The 17,176-nt window shown below is 37.1% G+C and overlaps 1 protein-coding gene across 5 annotated transcripts in view; it reads left to right on the plus strand.

Moving 5' to 3' along the window:
• Positions 1 to 17,176, plus strand: part of MAP1B (microtubule associated protein 1B) — a gene marked incomplete at both ends in the record, with an annotated part of 61,642 nt that overhangs the window by 21,554 nt on the left and 22,912 nt on the right. The window lies entirely within an intron of this gene.

Raw genomic sequence — 17,176 nt, forward strand, 5'->3', positions numbered from 1 at the left:
CCAATAATGAGAAGCATGGAAGAAGCTGATGAGAAGACAGACTAGAAGTAACCTTATTTTCCTGGATGTTGATCGGAGGTGCACAGAGTGGGATTTGTTCCTTACTAGGGAAAGGGTTTGTTGGCTGTATCAGGCTGCTGTGTAACTAATATTGGCTTCATCTAAATGTTATGTGAAAAAGACAGTGAAGAAAGTGTGCTGAACTATTAAAAAGAAAAAGAAAAGAAAGAATGAAAGAAAAAAAGAAAGAGCCTATTTCCTTTATACTCTATATAGCCCAAGGGAAATCTTGATATTTTTGAAATGATACAGATTTTTCCCAGGGGGCAGTGCTTATTAATAGCCTATGGTGAGATTCAGACCTGGAAAGTGCTTTTGTGTTCTCGTGAAAAACAATGCAGTACACACAGTATGTTTTGTGTACTATATAAACACATTTTTCAGATTAATAATTACTAAAAGAGAGTTCTTAGAAAGCTTACACCTTTCAAAATGTTACTAGACGAGTGGTTCCTCTGTAGATAGACGACCTGCTTCAGTCCAGTTCTCTGTGTAGTAATGTTCAAATGCAGTGATAATGCATGACGGTGTTTTTCCTTACAGGTGTTTTTTCCTCTTTTTTTCATTGTCCCATTCCTTTGCTAAAAGTACCTTTCCACTGTACTAATCTGGTAATCAGGGAGGTATTGCAGCAAATCTTGACATGGTCAAATACTTTAGAACTTAAATGGTTAATTTAATTATGAAGAAATCAGCATTTATTAACAAAGTCATAAAACGCAGAAAGAGGGAATAAGTCCCCAAATGGGAGATCATACATGCTGCTACTAAACTTGCAAAGGAATGCTTACTCTGCAAAAATCGTTAGCTATTTTTATGTGTTTGTATAATTTGCATAAACAGTGTAAATGCCAAAGCTGACACAACACACTCAGAGAAATGATTTTAGTATTAAGTGGAGCCAAGACTTCCCTTTGTGCTTTGTTTAAACCAACTTCCATTCTGAAGTTCTGTGGAGAAGAAAAAGAAAGAAAAGAAAACTGTCACTAATACCAGAAGAATTCAGTATAGTTCTTCTGTTATCAAGCATTATTAAATATTAGATACTATCAAGCATTAGATCATTGTGTGCTAGAACAAACTATTGTATCTGCGGAAGTTCTGCAGACATCACCTTGGTCATATGGCTATGGGGACCACAGGATGGTGCAGGCTAGAAATGGGGGTATACAGAAGAATTGATTCCCCCACTGAGAATCTTTGTAGTAGAGATGTTCTGGATGTACAGTCTGGGACCACAAGGCACCATGGTGTGCTTGTGCTTTTGGAAATCCTTTATATTCCAAAGCCTGCCAGGTCCTTCTCCTGGCAGCTGACAGTCCAGCTCCTTTTCAGTGAAGGATCCTCCTCATTCAGCAGTACTCTTTGCATTACCTTTTTTCAGTGCTTCTTTGGATTCTCTCATATATTCCTTATTCTGCTCCACTTCCTTTGTGGGTTTCCCATCAAGTTCGCTGCCAGCATAGGGAATATGTAATTTTCATAAAAGAGAAGACAACCAAAGGCAGAACTAGAGATTCAGAGTGAAAATTTAAGCTGAGGAAGACAATTTTAAATGAGAGTTTATTGTCTTTGTCTGTAGAAGAAATAAAAACAATTTTGGCGCTGGAAATGTAATGAAAACCCAATGTTTTTGTGAACTCTCATTACTCATTGAAGTATTGTACAATAGATCTTCTGCCCATGCATTTTTCTAAGGGAAGCAATTTACAACAGTCAGATTCTAAAACTTTCATGGTGAGCAGTTTGTGAAAAAATTGCTGACAGTGTCTTATCTGTAGACAAATGCAGAGCAAATCCTGGTAGGAGATTACAGTTCAGCTTTGAAAGGTGTACTTCAAAGGATCTTATACTGTCAGATGTAGAAATATACCTGCATCTCAGGAGGAAATGCAATAAAACAGATTTTTGTCAAGAAATTACATTATGGTTATATCTGGCTCCGTGAACTTCCTTTGCCAGATTAGATGACTTCACAGAGAGTGTTATGGATCCAGACGCTGTCATATGTTTATTCTGTACTCCACACAGAAACGGGGAGCAGCTGTATGGTTGTGTGTAAATCTTACTATCTGATGTATTATTATAAAAGGTAGCCAGGATTTTTGAGACAAATCTTGTAATAATATGATGCAAAACCATCATGAGAAAATAGTACAGGAAATTCAAGCCTTGTACCAAGAGAATGCTTACAAATTCTTAAATCTGCCTTTGGACTGGGCAAATGATGAAGTATGAGCCTTAGTTTTAGGCCGTAAGTCATAATGTTCAAAAGCATAAAGAACTGTGAGAAGATCTGTTTGCCTACATCAGGTCCTTGGGCTGTGAAGAACAGAATTTTAATGTTTTCTCCATTTTTGTCCACACAATTCATGAATATAAGTGTCATTTCACTTGTCTCACTGTCTTCTGAGTGATTAATTTGAAGTTAATAGCCATACTACTGTGATTTTGCTCTGCTTATTAATTCCTACTGAATTACTAGTGTTCTGATCTAGTGAAATTAACTAGCTACACAGTACAGAATTCTGCAACCTTAGCTGAAGAGATCAGTGCAGATTTGGTGATCTGCAAGTAGAGAATGAGCTAAGTTTGCTAAAACCAAATGCCAGTACTAGTTTAACAGGTAGTAAAAACTGCCTTGTTTGTTAATTAATAGGGAAACTTTCGCAGTGTAATACATTTCAGACCTTCCAATTTAAAAATTCACAGCCTGTAATTTTGGGTGGGGAGAATATTTTTTGATATCTTCAAACAGGAGAGAAGGTCAAGTATCTTTTTCTTTTTGAACTACCTGCACTGATGCACTAAAATGTTAACACTAGTTGAACTGTAGATAAATAAAGTTTGTGTCAGTGTAGCATTACATTGTGTCATTAGCACATGCTAATGACAAAAATATATTTTAATTTCAAACTGTTTTTTGGAAGATGGTGTCTTTGAGCTTAGTCCAGTAATGTAACTGATATCGCTGTCCAAGAATTTGAATAATTGTGTGCTCCACTGCAAGGTACAAATGCATGATAGGAAAATTTAATCTATTAGGAAGATACTGGATGATTTTTTTGTTTGTTTGTTTGTCTCAGCCATGTGCAAAATATATTGAATGTGCTTGTTTATCAAAATCAGATTTCACCTATTAGTAACAGTCAGAGAGAATACAGTCTTTTCACTTTTCTTAATGCCACATGGAAAAAGAAAGGAAGAAATAGGAAAGCCTACAAAAATGAAAGGAGAAAATGATAATGTAAATTCTGTAACTGAAGCTTCTTTCCTTCTATGGTTTCCCCCATGCCCAAAGGGCAAAGACAGGCTGTTAGGGCAAGACAAAAACACTTTTTTAAACTGGGCACTTCAAGGCAGTGTTCACTGATCCTTTTAACAAGGCAAATAAGGAAACAAGAATATTATGCCTCCAATTTGGACTACTACTGCATATGAGATGCTTGTGGGTTTTGCCAAGCCAGCTCTCTTTCGTGGCTGGAGCAATTGCTTATTGAAAATTTTACAACAATAGGAAGCATATTAAAACATTGCAAACAATTCATTAAATACAAGAACTGAAGTTGCTGATTTTAAAATAGCTCTGTATGGGCAATATTGCCATCTTTTTTTTCTATTGAAACCTTAGAGATCACCCAAAAGTTACTCAAGGTGCCTGAGAAAGAAACTAATTACTCATTGCTAGTAGCAATTGAGATGGCACTGCAATTTGAGCGATGTGAGAAGACAACTGTACCTACCCTTAGGGAAAAGGGTAGAAGTCTGACCCGGCAGTTTATTTACATTTATATTTAGCAAAGCTCTCCTGCTGTTGTAGAATATTTATTATGCATTCATCTTTGTGTCAGTTGATAAGCCGTGTGCTGTACAGCAGGCGATCACAAAGACAAGCATAAATAAAATCAGACATGCTAGCTGATAAGAGAGTGAAGGGAAATAACTTCTTTCCAACTTTCTGTTGCCCTTAAATTGTCACGGGCAAGTATCTAATATGATAGGACTTGTCCTCATCAGCAAAAGAGAACATAAATTAGAAGTATTTTATCTTTTCTTTATGGACTTCATCGTACTTGAGATTTCTTAATGGTCCGAAGAAGGGTAGCAGTTTGGGTGGTGACTTCCACACACACCCAAAAACATAACTGCCTGTGAATGTTAAATGTGGTGATTTAAAACAGCTGATTCTCAAATATCTTTATTTAAAATATATTTTAAACATATTAAGATGCAATAAAAAGCTAGAGTGTAGGATTAAAATTAAGAAAGCAAGAGATTGTCCTCAGAAATTTTTAGAACAGCTTTGGCATTCCAGTAGCAATACTGTGTGGTTGAACATTATTCTGAACATAGGTTACTCATTCAGTGGACTTCTGAATTTGTCTGGATTTTACAGATTAAGGAAAATGGCGCTTTGAAGTGTGGAGTTTTTCAAACTTCGTCTTTGTCTTCTTATCTGTCTCCTTGGTCTGATTTCTTTGAGAAACGCTTGAATGAAAGGATAGAAAGGACACACATCTCTGCAGATGCTTGGAATGCATCAATGGACCTATATGACTGGAATAAAAACAATGGCTTTAATTAAAAAAAAAAAAAAAAAAAAAGAAAGATAAAGGACATTTTTTTCTTACATGTTGCATTTTTCTCTATACTATTTGGTACAGCACTTTCTCTTCTAATAGGTGAGAGTTTATTCTGGTGTTGCTGCTGCATACATGTATCAAAATGCAATCCACAGAATCTGCTCAGTTATTAAAGATATTAAGTAGAATTTTTTCAGCCTACTGCTAAGTGCATGCTGAAGACAGAATTACTGTTGCTATGCCAATTTATATTAAGTGGAATCTGAGCCAGGGGGTAATTTCCATATAACTTGCAGATGGGATGTAGAGATATATGAGAAAGGATGAATAATTTATGGCTGAGTTCACAGTATTGTAGAATCAATCTACAATTAACTTATTCTTGAAGTCATGGGAAAACTCAGATTGTGGTGCATGGTGAATGTATTAATTCATTGAAAATCTGTCACCATTGAGGTTTCTTGGGATTATTAATTAGCAAGTTAAAATATTTTTGGCAGTGTTTTTATCTTGTAAAACATATTTTCTAGGCAGTTATTTTTAGTGATTTTATCTCTAGCAGTTTTATCCAACTCCCGCTGAAGCCAATGGAGAATGTTCTATTGTCTGAAGGCTGGAGGGATTGGCCCTTATTCTGTGTAACATTATAGGTTGTTTTTTAATAATTATCACCCAAACTGGCAAGTATATTAGCCAGGGAGATACTAGCATTTGGAATACAAACTACTTATATGTGGGAATTGTGTTGTGAGATGCAAACTATATTGCAAGATGCTAGGAGATGCTTTATGGACAGGATCTTGGTGTTATGTCCAGATGAGTCACCACTGCTGTGAGTGTGTCCTGACAGCTTGATGGGATGATATGACTCCCTGCAAGATGCTTTGAACATTTCCCATCCTGAGCTGGAAGGCAGAATTGTAACCCTGATTCTGCCACTGCTTTTCCTGGATGATTTATTTAGGCATAGCTAAAAGAGGGAATTAAAAAAAAAAAAAAGAACTGGGGAAGGCTAATACTTACCTTTTTACACTGAGGGTGCACTGAGGATCCCAGAGGTCCATTAAGAAACAAAGTGCTCTTGTTATTAGCGTCCCAGCCATCAGTTTAAGAGGCCTGATGTCATAGCCAGGGGCTCTGCTGCCATTTCCCATCCCAGTGCTCCCCTCCTGCCCTGTCTCCTAGGGAATATGGTGTTTTTGCCAAAAGCGTTCATGGATATTGGAGGCAATGATGTATATATATCTTTTGGAGGTACAGGGGGTTATGGATGACAGTGCTATTTGGAAGCAGAGGGAAACAAACATGATTGAATTGCACTCACGACTTTTATTAGAAGCATGACTGGAAGTTGTCTTTGCAGTGGAAGTGAGAAGTTAGTTTCATAAGTTAGTTTCATGCACCTTCATCTGCTCCTCACAGGAGACCTGCCTGCGTGCATATGTGCAGGAACACCTTGAGCATGTTCTGACACATAACAGTACAGTGTATAAACTAGGGCTGCATTCAGTCATTGTTGCAGAAAACTTGCATGGATTTTCCATAGGGATGTTACAGCTTCTCTCTGGCTTTTCTTCATTTATCTTCTCCTAAAGTATTGATTTACAGCGCTTTCTGCAGTTGTTTGATTGTATCTGGCACTGGCCTCCAAAAGAAGTCTCCAAATCTGTATCAGTCAAACTAAGAAATAACCTAAAGGATGTGAGAATAGGCCTAGAATAGGTAATGATCTCTGCAGGAGATAAGAAATAGGAACTGTTACAGTAAAGGTACTTGAGGAAGAAGAAAAGAGGAAGAGTCATCAAACCAGTTTCTACTTTTTCTGTTTTTCTATTGCACTGTTCTTGGAATCCTGCTGTAATGTGTTTAAACCGAGCAATAGAAGCGATTGCCTATTGAAACTAGGTTATCATCAGCTAAGAAAATGTTCCAACTTTAAATTACAGCTTTTGACGTATAGATAGACTGGATCTCACCTGAATTAGGGACTTGGCAATTTTAACAAGTTTTCCATGTTCCAGTGCTTCAGTAGCTGAGTCATATTAATAAAGAGTGTTTGTCTTCTAGGCAGAACTTCAATTTATTTTGTAGCTTATTGCTCCTATTGACTCTGTTTGAAATGCAAATAATGGCAAAAACAAAACAAAACAGAACAATAAATGGTTGGCCAACAACTGCAGCTATGAAACATAGTGTTCTCTGGCAGTAAATGTAGCACACAGGGATGAGCCACCAGCCCTGGGGGTTGTCTAGAATAAAGCAGGCGGGGAAGTGAGCTGGAAGGAGCACTGTAGAGAAACCAGAAGGAGAATTTCTACCTCTATCACACACACACACACACACACACACACACACAAAAAAAAAAAAAAAAAAAATAGAGTCGGTCAAAGAGTCAGCTAAGTATATTTTAGCAGAAATTTTCCCTTACATAAAATTCATGCTAGGATAAAAAATGCCTTTTTAAAAAATTCTTTGTTAAGCAAAGGCTTTTTCAGATGCGAAACAAGCCACATCTTTTCTTCCTTCTGCTGCTCCCACAGTCTCCAAGATGACATGGTGCAGAAGTTCAGCTCCACCAAAAACCACTATGTTGGTTCATATAGCCCTCAGGAGAGCCTTTATCCTGAACATTGCAAAGCATGTGGAAAAAGGGTCAGGCCAGGGAATCCAGAGCTTTATGGGCTGCCGGCTCTGCCTCAATGACTGCAGTTCCTCTGATGGATCTGTAGGCCTTGGGAGTGTGTTTGCAAACAGGGAAGAGCAGAGCTATGGAATACATCGCTGAGAGCCAGAATTAAGATCTTCCATGATTCAGGAAGTGTAGAATTTACAGGCTGTATAAACTGAAAAGGTTCTTCTGTTCATTAGGCTTAAGTCACTCTATTAAACATATTGCTTGATGTATTATCTAATGCTAAGATGAGCAATGAATGTTTTAATGGATGGTAAGGTTTGGAGTGAATGTTGAAAATGTGGGTATGTTACTGTAGCCATAGACCATATTTCAGTAAAGTGAGAATGAAACACCATCTTGTAGGTATATACAGGAGAAGCCATGTGAGCAAAAAAAGTCCTTCTCTAGAATGCACAGAATTGCATTAGTGTCATTAAACTTTAATTCAAATATCCTAACTGATTTTATGCTTGTGAATATATCCTTCCCCGAAAAATAGCCTGCATACCCTACTTGTGGCTTGAAAAATGACCCATACTCTGGTGATAGAAATGAGCCTTTAAGATTTTTAAGGACTGTCTGATATGACTGTGGAATGTTATAAAGTGTTTTTGAATGTTCCATGCAATAAACGAAATATTACAATGCTAACTGAATTCTCACTGTCCCTGAGCAAATAATGAAATCAATTTATAGCATTCAAAAGAGAGTGGCAGGGGACATTTTATAAATATATTAAAATAACAGCAGACATTCTGTGGTTTGGTGATACATCTATAAAATGTAAGTCCACATGCAGTGACCTGAGGGAACAGCAGAGATGTGTTTACAGTTGCATATCAAGATTTAATATTCCCTAACAGCAAATGGATTAAATCTGTATACAGTGAGATCTATGCCAAAGACCTTGTGTTTTTTGTGTTACAGACACCAAGCCAAGGACAGTTTGCAAATAAATGTGCTGATTTATTCGGATTCTTTGATCTTATTTTACTTTTTTATTCTTTGGAATATGAAGGAGAAAATATTTCCTTAATATAATATATTCCAATATAATTATGGAAGGTTTACTGTCAAATATAGAAATGTTGTCATGGTCTAATGTTCATACCAGACCATATCTCTGCTTAGGATTTGAGTGGATAGTAGCCTATACTTCATTGCCTTCTAAATCAGAAACAAAAGCAGATCTATACTTGTCTCATGGTATTTGGGAGAAACAGAACAAGAGAAAGTTACTGGAAATCCTGGAATCTTGCTGAAGAGTGGGCAGTGAGGGATGCAAGGGATATTAGGGAAAGGAGACAGGTATTATTTTGAAACCTCAGTTTTATCCCTACACTTTTGATCACTTAAAGCATTGGAAAGCATAGCTCTTATTCACAAGCCTTTCCCTGGAGGTGATGGGCACACAGATTTACTCACTTCTCTGATACCTGCATACAGCTGCACTCATCATTGCGGCTCTCAGGGTCCTCTAATTAGTATTAAAATAGGGGAGGTTGTGGGAAGCACTGTGTGTCCAGGTGATACTTGCTCTTCTCAACATTCATTTATTTTTTAAGTCCCCACTCCTGGCTGACCAAAACATAGGTTTTCTTCTGTTTTTTTTTTCCTGTAACAGTATTATGAGCAGCTTCAGGGCAAGAACCAAGTGTTCCCAGCAGCACAGTCCCAGTGTCTGGTGAGGATAATTGTAAAGATGTTTACCTTTTTTTTCTTAGGCATAAAGAAAAAGAAAAATCTATAATAATAAATAATGTATGTAAAATAAATAATCTACGTATTTAAAGAAACAATTACTTATCCCTTGCTCACCAAGAATTGTATAGGAATATTAGCTAAAATTCAACATTTTTTTTCCTATGGAATGATCTATTAAAAGTTGAGTCACAGTCTGTGGTAACTAGCCCATTCTACTTGGCTTGTGTGGAAAAGCCATGGTTCCCAACAGGTTATTTTATCATCATGGGGCACTTTTTTTTTTCCAGGTACTTACAAAACAGGGGCTGAGGGACTGTTTCAGCAGAGAGCTGTAACAGTTCCGATGAGAATGGCAGACACCAATCAGGAGTGAGTGGTTTTCTTCAGTTAAACTTGGACTCTGTGGTAACAAGGAGTGTGAGTTATAGAGCGTATCCTCTGCATCATTGTGTGAGCAGAATATTGCAGAAGAGACTCATTTTATGTATCAGATGAAAACAGGTTAAGAAATGTTCTTAAGAGAACAAAGTAAAATCCTACCTTGTGTGCAAAGGTGATGTTGCCTTGCCTAATGCCACATATGAAGTCCTAATGCACACTATTGGCCTTCAGGCAGATATGGCATAAAAATTACATTCAGTTTGAGTTGGTACAACACCTGTCTGACTTAAAGATAGTGAACTTTTGGACTTGACTGTCTTTTTTACTCCATAGATATCCATTCCTTGGCAGTACAGCACTGAACCATCATAGTTGAATAAGGAAAATGTTTTTCTCTTGATTGTTCCAGTGGTTTTCTTGAAGACATCTTGCAATAGGTCCCCTTTCAATTGTGCCTGTCAAGGACGCTGTATTAAACCTTGTGAATATCCTCATGAAGTCTTGCCAAATTCCCACTTTCTGCAGCTGTAGGTTCTGCAGAGTTTTGGGGCAGAAACCCTGCAGGAATTTTTAAGACTAGATATATCAAAATGAAGATGTTGTTTATTGTTAATCTACTTATACTCAGAAAATTTCAGTAAAACTCTTCTTACTCTCTCTACCGAATTTACTACTCTCCCTCATTTGCACCCATGTGAAAACTGAGATTTTTTGTCATGTTTTCTGGATTGTCTGCACATTATCTTCTGTTGTTATCAAACTCCCAAGATCTGTTTTATTTTCTTCTGCCTCTCATATTCCCCAATTGCTTTATCTGTTTTAAACTCAGCATGGAAATAATTCAACAGTATGACCTGGAGGGCTACAGTTGAGGTCCTCCAGAAGTGAGGAATGCTGGAGAATATTTTCAGGGGCAGTTTACGCAAGCTGATGGCAATGCCTGCAGCCTGTCAGACAGATGAGCAAAAGGAGCAGAAGGACGATCTTTGTGACAAAAAAAGTGGACAGTCTCTATCTTAAAATCTATATTTTTTCTAAATCAATTAGTTTAAATAGAACCTTTACATCTCTAGGATTTGCCAAAGATTGTTTAAGAGCTGTAACTTTAGATAAGTTGTCGATGTGAATCATGAGATCCCCATATGGAACATATGTATACAAAACACCTACAAAAGCATACAAAATAAAAATACAGAACATTTATTTCTTCACTGTTTCCTTCATAGTTGGAGCCCTCATTTCTCTATTTCGATATCAACAGATGAGCTATTTTAATAGTGTTCTGCCAAGACATCTCTAGATTTCAGTTTTGATACATGTGTAAATTCCTATTCTTCTCTAGTTATCTTTGAAGTCTCATCTTGGCAACTCATTGCTGGAAGGCTAGTTGGTGTTAATTGCCAAAAGGAATTAGAAAGATAAAATTTGTTTAAAAAGTTGATAATCACTGCTCGCCCTGCTTGTTATCCTAAATCATTGCAACTGGATGCAAGCCAGATAAACTAATTCTAACCTTGTGCCTAGTGCAAATGTCTTTCACTAAAGTTTGATTTTTCTGGATTTCTTGATTTGAAATAGAGAGCAAGGGTTGCCAACATTGTATATATGCATTTTTTTTCCATGGCATTGTGGAATTTGGATGATAAAACTTGCTTTAACTGCTTAGTTGGAGCCTACAAATGGTTGCATAATTATTGTTGTCCTTTCTGTTCAAATCTGTGGGAAAACTAATTTGTGTGCTAGGACACTAGCTGATGTAAGTCAGCATGACCCTGCTGATCTAATTGGTATATGTTGTTGACCTAGTTGAAAAAATTCTCCATGCTAATTTAATAATACTGTGGATAGCCTCTGTAGAAAAGACAGTGATGACCAATGAAAGAGATGTCTCGCATGATTTTCAGTGTACTCATTTCTCTTGTACAGATGCTTTTATTTTCTCTCACTGCTGTACTTGAGAGAGTATTTAAAATCAGCGTTGCAGCAACTGTACTTTTGGAAAGTACTAGGTGAATCTGATCAAGAAGTCCACTCTGTGTGAAGACTGCAGTGAAAAGCATCACAATATGCTCATTCCCAAGTTAACATCTCTGTATTTGAATCCATGCTCTCCATCTCGCCTCAACAGAACAATAATGTTTTAACTACCTACAAATAAACATAATTTAAAACGCTCCATACTTCAGTTTCAAATATTCAAACTGAAAATAAAACACATGTTGTTCTCAGTGGGGGAGAAAGTGTCAGGAGAATAGAATCATAGCAGCTTACAGATTAATCTCCTTGGCAGAGACCAGTCGGTCCATGTGTTGAGGGAACAGCCTTCCAGCTACAGGGCACCAGGTGGTCACCTATGGTTGATTTAAGGAGCACACACTGCCACAAATGCTATTAGCAGTGTGTAATGAGATTTACTCTGCATAGTACTTGCAATATCCTTGAGGTTTTTCCTAAAGCAGCGCTGTGTTTGATCACCACATCTTAAACAACGAAGAGTTTAATCTTTCATTGTTATGTGCACATAACTCCCATGGCCATTAATAGGTGTTAAGCATGCACATAAAAGGAAGAATAGATCTTAAAGTTTAATGAGTCATGGTATGCTAAAGGTTTCTAACAGTTCCACAAAGAACCAGACCGAAATTGGACGACTGTTCCCAGTGGGTGAAATTATTAAGTATTTTCAGAGATTTGTATTTTTGAGGCATAAAGGGTGATTAGAGATTCCTAAATAACAATGAAGATTTAGGAAGAGGCAGGAAGACTTAGCTGCAAGGGTTGGAACCTAGGGTAGAGCTCATATTTAATTCTTTTTTTTTGTTTTGTTTTACACCACAGGGTGAGCCTTTGCTTGCTTGAAAATTAAATTATGTGTTTTCAGAAGCAGGTCTATTCTTCACTTTTATTTTTACCTTATTTATTTATTTATTTATTTTAGTTTTTCTTCCATATTTAATGTGGCGCAGAGAGAATAAACAGAGAGAGAAAAGAAAAAAAGAAAGAAAAGCTAAAATTCAAGCTGGACTTCTTATTAGCCTCTGGAGTCTGCCCCTTTTGTCATAGAATGGCCAGCTTTTATTGTCATACTTACAGGTTCATTGATTTCTGATTTCCAAGCCCCTCTGATAAGAATTATCTTTTCTTTGTACCATGCCAGTGGATATGAGCTGTCTCCATTGTTCATGTATTGCTTATGATACTGCAGATTACAGCAATAATTATTGCAATTGTGTTGTGATTTTGTTTTTTAATTTCAGGTATTAAAAGACACAGATTTTTCAAGATAATAGGGGATCATATTTCCTGAAAATATTGCTTTTTTCCCTCTCTACTTGTTTTCGATATTCCAATCACAGGATAGCATTGTTGGATTATTTTTTTGTGTGTGTGTTGTATTATGTTTCAACTGGTTGAATCATTGCACATCATTGGTTAATGCAAGGGCAAATACTGGAGGGACTACTTTATGCCTTGTTTTAATTACAGAAAGGAAAGCAAAAAGAATTTTCACATTGTGTTGAAACACATTGCTAGCAGGTGTGCTTTCTCATTTCCTTCTTTATAAAAATTTGTAATTCATAGTACTTGACTGTGTTGTATACAGAGGTAATTTATTTCGTATTACATTTGCAATTTGTATAAGACTGTCGTGCTGATGAACTAGATGCACACATCCAGTAAAGAATCAGAGAATTAAGGTGTTTTGAGGCTTTCAACTGAGTCTCCCATTTGGAAGAATGAGATCTCTGTCTTGGAGTAAAGCAGTTGCCTTCCACTTTCAAACCAGAAGACCTTATGCTACTAGAATATCATGGTGAATTTGAACTCAGAAACTGATTAGTAACACTGTTTATCTCCATGGTGGTTTGATTATTTGCGTGTTTTATTTTTCTTTCTGTTTTCTTTCCTTCTTTCGTTTCCCGCTGACTACATGCAAAGCAAAATAAAAGCTTTGGGCAAGTTTTCCCATAGAGCTGAGAATCTGGATGGTTGCCGAGGGAAAAGCTTAAACCCAGTTCTCATTAAGGGCTTAGAAATGGGGCATCTAGTTATGTTTTACAGTGTTTGCAGAGGCTCAGGGATATTCCGCAGCTGGTAAATTAGTAGATAGTAACAATGTATGTTTGACAGACTTAGAAATTCTATAACTCATAAAAGTAAAATCGAGCATTCAAAAATACAACTTTTCTTCTGTAACACAGCTGTTACAATTCTGTGATTTGTTCTGAAAACAGCAATCAATAACATTACATGTAAAAGAGGAACTTCACCAGAACATAATGTCCTTTCAAAGAGCATCATTACATAAATTATGTTTAGGGAATTATTTTGGCAAGCAATGTAGAATTATTATTTTACGTAAGAAGTATTACAGCAAAAGTATCAAGAGTAGGTTGCAAACTGGTATTTGTTTTCTAAAAAAAATTTGATTGGCAAGCTCGAGGTAGATTCAGCCATAAATAATATTATTTTAGAAATATTTAGAAATTAAGTGTCTGGTCTGGAGTGCCAAGTTTGCTTCAACAGCCCTTAGTGCTTGCAAACAGATCTGTCACTCATTATTCATGGACTGCCACACCATTGAAATTCCCTCAACTGAAATAGGAGGAAGGATAGAAATTATATACAGACTGAGAATAATTCTGTAATAAATACACATCAAAGAAAATCTCTTTGAAGGAAGAAATGGATTCCCCACATACAAAACCCCTATACCTTGTCTTAAGAATTGTTTGACTTTTCACGTAGACAGCTGATGAACTTAAAACGAAGTTGCATTTGCAGTAATGACCCCAAGACAAGAAATATTCCCTAGAGGATTTTAACTGCAGTGATGTGTTTGGCCTCAGCTGCCATAGTGACTAAAGCCCATTAGTAAGCTAAAGCAATTTGGTAACGTTAACAGAGACCTTCTGAAATGATCAAACTGCAGAAAGGAGAAAGACTAAAAATTTGTTCAGGTAAATACGTCTGAGAAGAGAAAAGACAGATTACTGAAATGATTTCATTTTCTGAAATATTCATTTTTATTTGCATCCTTTTGCTGCATGCTTTGCATATGAGAGCTCCTCCCAAGTGTTGCTGTGCTCCATTTTCCACATGAAGCTGGGAGCTGTGGAGAAGTTCAAGCAAGCTTCTGCACATAGTGCTGCACAGAAGAGGAAGGAACTGCTGAAAAATTTCCCTTCTCTAGTAGTCAGGATGATGTGGGCAAAAAGGCACAGCCCAGCACTGCAGGACAGGGAAGTAAAATTGAAAGAATATTAAAAAGAGGGTTTAGCAACAATGATATTAGAAGGGCAGTAGAGTACATTTTACAGGTTTTTATTTATTTTTAATACAAGGATCTTGGCTACTTGCTTAAATTCCGTTAAGGAGAAACATAATGCTGACATTTCCTGTCTTGTTTTCAGCAGTATGCATTTAAAATTAGAGAAATTCTTCCAGTTTTCATTCAGCTCATTGGCAATTTTCCTATTGATTTCACTTGGATTTGTGTTAGACACCATGTTGTTTAATAAAAGATCGGCGCAATCATGCTTTATTTTAAGAAGCTGTTAAAATTAATCTGATGCTTTTTTTTTTTTTTTTTTTTTTTTTTTTTTTCCTTAAAGGCATTCATTGGAAACAGCTGCAGTCAGTTTCCATTTGATGCACAAATTTGCTCAGCATTCTTAACAGCCTAGCATTTGGTTTTGTTTGTAATGCTGTGTGTATACTGGGTGTCACTGTAGCAAAAGAGTACATACACTTCTAACTGTTCCCATGAATTACGATACATGGCGCTGCTTGGTAAACTCCAGAGAGTGAGGTAATGAGCCACAGAGGTATTGAGAAAGAAGTTGTATTTTTTTCCAAATAAGATTCTCTTTGGCTGTTTGACAGATACTGCAACCTAGGATGTGAAGGAGAGGTTCCTTTTCTGAATATCTCAGCAAAGTTAAAAATCACATTGTTGCAATTATTGCAGAAGCAATTACACTGGGAAATCAACTACTCTGCTCATGGTTGTTTTGGTTTTTGGGCCCAGGGTAATTTCTGGTGGTAGAAGAAGAAATGTCCTTCACTGTAGACAGAAAAGATTGTTTCTGGAACAGATCTGATGTACAGTTCTCTTTTCTCTGGCTAGTAGTGCTCCCAGAGGCAGGCTTGAATGCGGACTTTTTGTGACCTTCAGGATGATGAGTCAGCTCTCTGCACCACTGCAGTCTCCAGTCGGTGTCTTGCTGCCAATTGCTATGCAGTACCAGAGCAATGTGCTGCGCAGCTGAAAACTAAAGCTCCAGATCTACTCATCAGTTCTGCAGTGTATCTCAGAGCTGCCCTTGCTGCTTTTACAATTTAAGGGCAGGAGGGAGATTAATATGAGTCAATGAAAAGATTGCTGCCTACATTGTTGTATAGGGTTGACTATAGTATGCATGTCATTAACTTTCTAACCAGCTGCTGACAGCTTTTTAAGATTACTACTTGTAATGGAAATATGTAACTCAAGACCACTGCTTACATTTTTGCCAGCCTGCTTGTATCAAGTTTATGAGGTACAAATTCTAAGAGAGGAAAAGATTAAATTCATATGGTTTTGCTAGATATTCCCTGCCAAATCTCTCGCTAACTTCAGGAGATGCTGTTTTCTCTTTTCTGCTGCCATTTGTAGCTAGAGTTCCAATGTCTGGAGTGATAAAGCTATTATTCATCAAATAATATCTTAATAGCCAGGGAAATGGTTTATGGAAGAATTTCAGCTGTGGAAAGTAGTTAACGGCGACTTACGAGGTCTGCTAAAAAATAGTAATTATGCATAGCTTTTTAAGTATTTGGTATTTTATAATGCATAACAACACACTGATGTACCCAGCAGAACCAAAAAGATTGTGTAGCCAAGGATTCTGCCTGGCTTCTAAAGATTTGGGTTTTTGTTTCTGTATGACCTTGAAAAAGGTTTCCTTATCTCTATTTAATGGAGTTAAAATGTTGTCATATCTACCAGATGTGTTCAAAAGACAAATTTGATTTCTATTTTCTGAAGCCAATATATGGAAATATTCCAAAATAAGATTAAAATGTGCGTTTCAGGAAGCCATTCAGGAAGTCATTCAGGAAGTGAATCACAAATACTTTGTGTTTTATTTATATGAAGCATTAGTAAGTGCTACTTATTGCCTTGAAAATGAAATAATATGTGATTTATATAAAAAAGCAAAACAGTTTAAGAATAAGACAGAAAGCTGCCTATGCATATTTTTATGTTGATGAGTGCTGGTGTTCCAGTTGTTGCCGAAACCTCTCATGAGTTTGCAGGTGCAATCCTTGAGGAGGATTGAGGAGGATGACTTCAAGGGATTGCCATTTGCTATCAAAAACTTCAGATGGAATGACATGGCATGGCATGAGGTGCCTTCTCAAAAGCACAGAGTACAGCCACGCTATTGAACAAGGGAATTCACTTGATCAGAGACATTGCACAGCCTGGCCATTCACAGAGTCATAGAATCATGAAGGTTGGAGAAGACCAGTAAGGTCTTCAAGTTCAACTGTCAACCCATCCCCACCCTGACCACTAACCACGTCCCTCATTACCACATCCTCACGGTTCTTGAACACCTCCAGGGACTCTACCATTTCCATGGGCAGGCTGTTCCCATGCCTTACCACTCTTTCTGGGAATATTTTTTTTTTCCTAAAATATATATTCCTCTATATTGAAGAAGCTGGATTTCTGCAGCCTGGATACAACAGGCACCAGCACACCACAGTGCCGTAGCACAGACCA

This window comes from Tetrao urogallus, assembly GCF_951394365.1.
Source record: "Tetrao urogallus genome assembly, chromosome: Z".
Taxonomy (NCBI): domain Eukaryota; kingdom Metazoa; phylum Chordata; class Aves; order Galliformes; family Phasianidae; genus Tetrao; species Tetrao urogallus.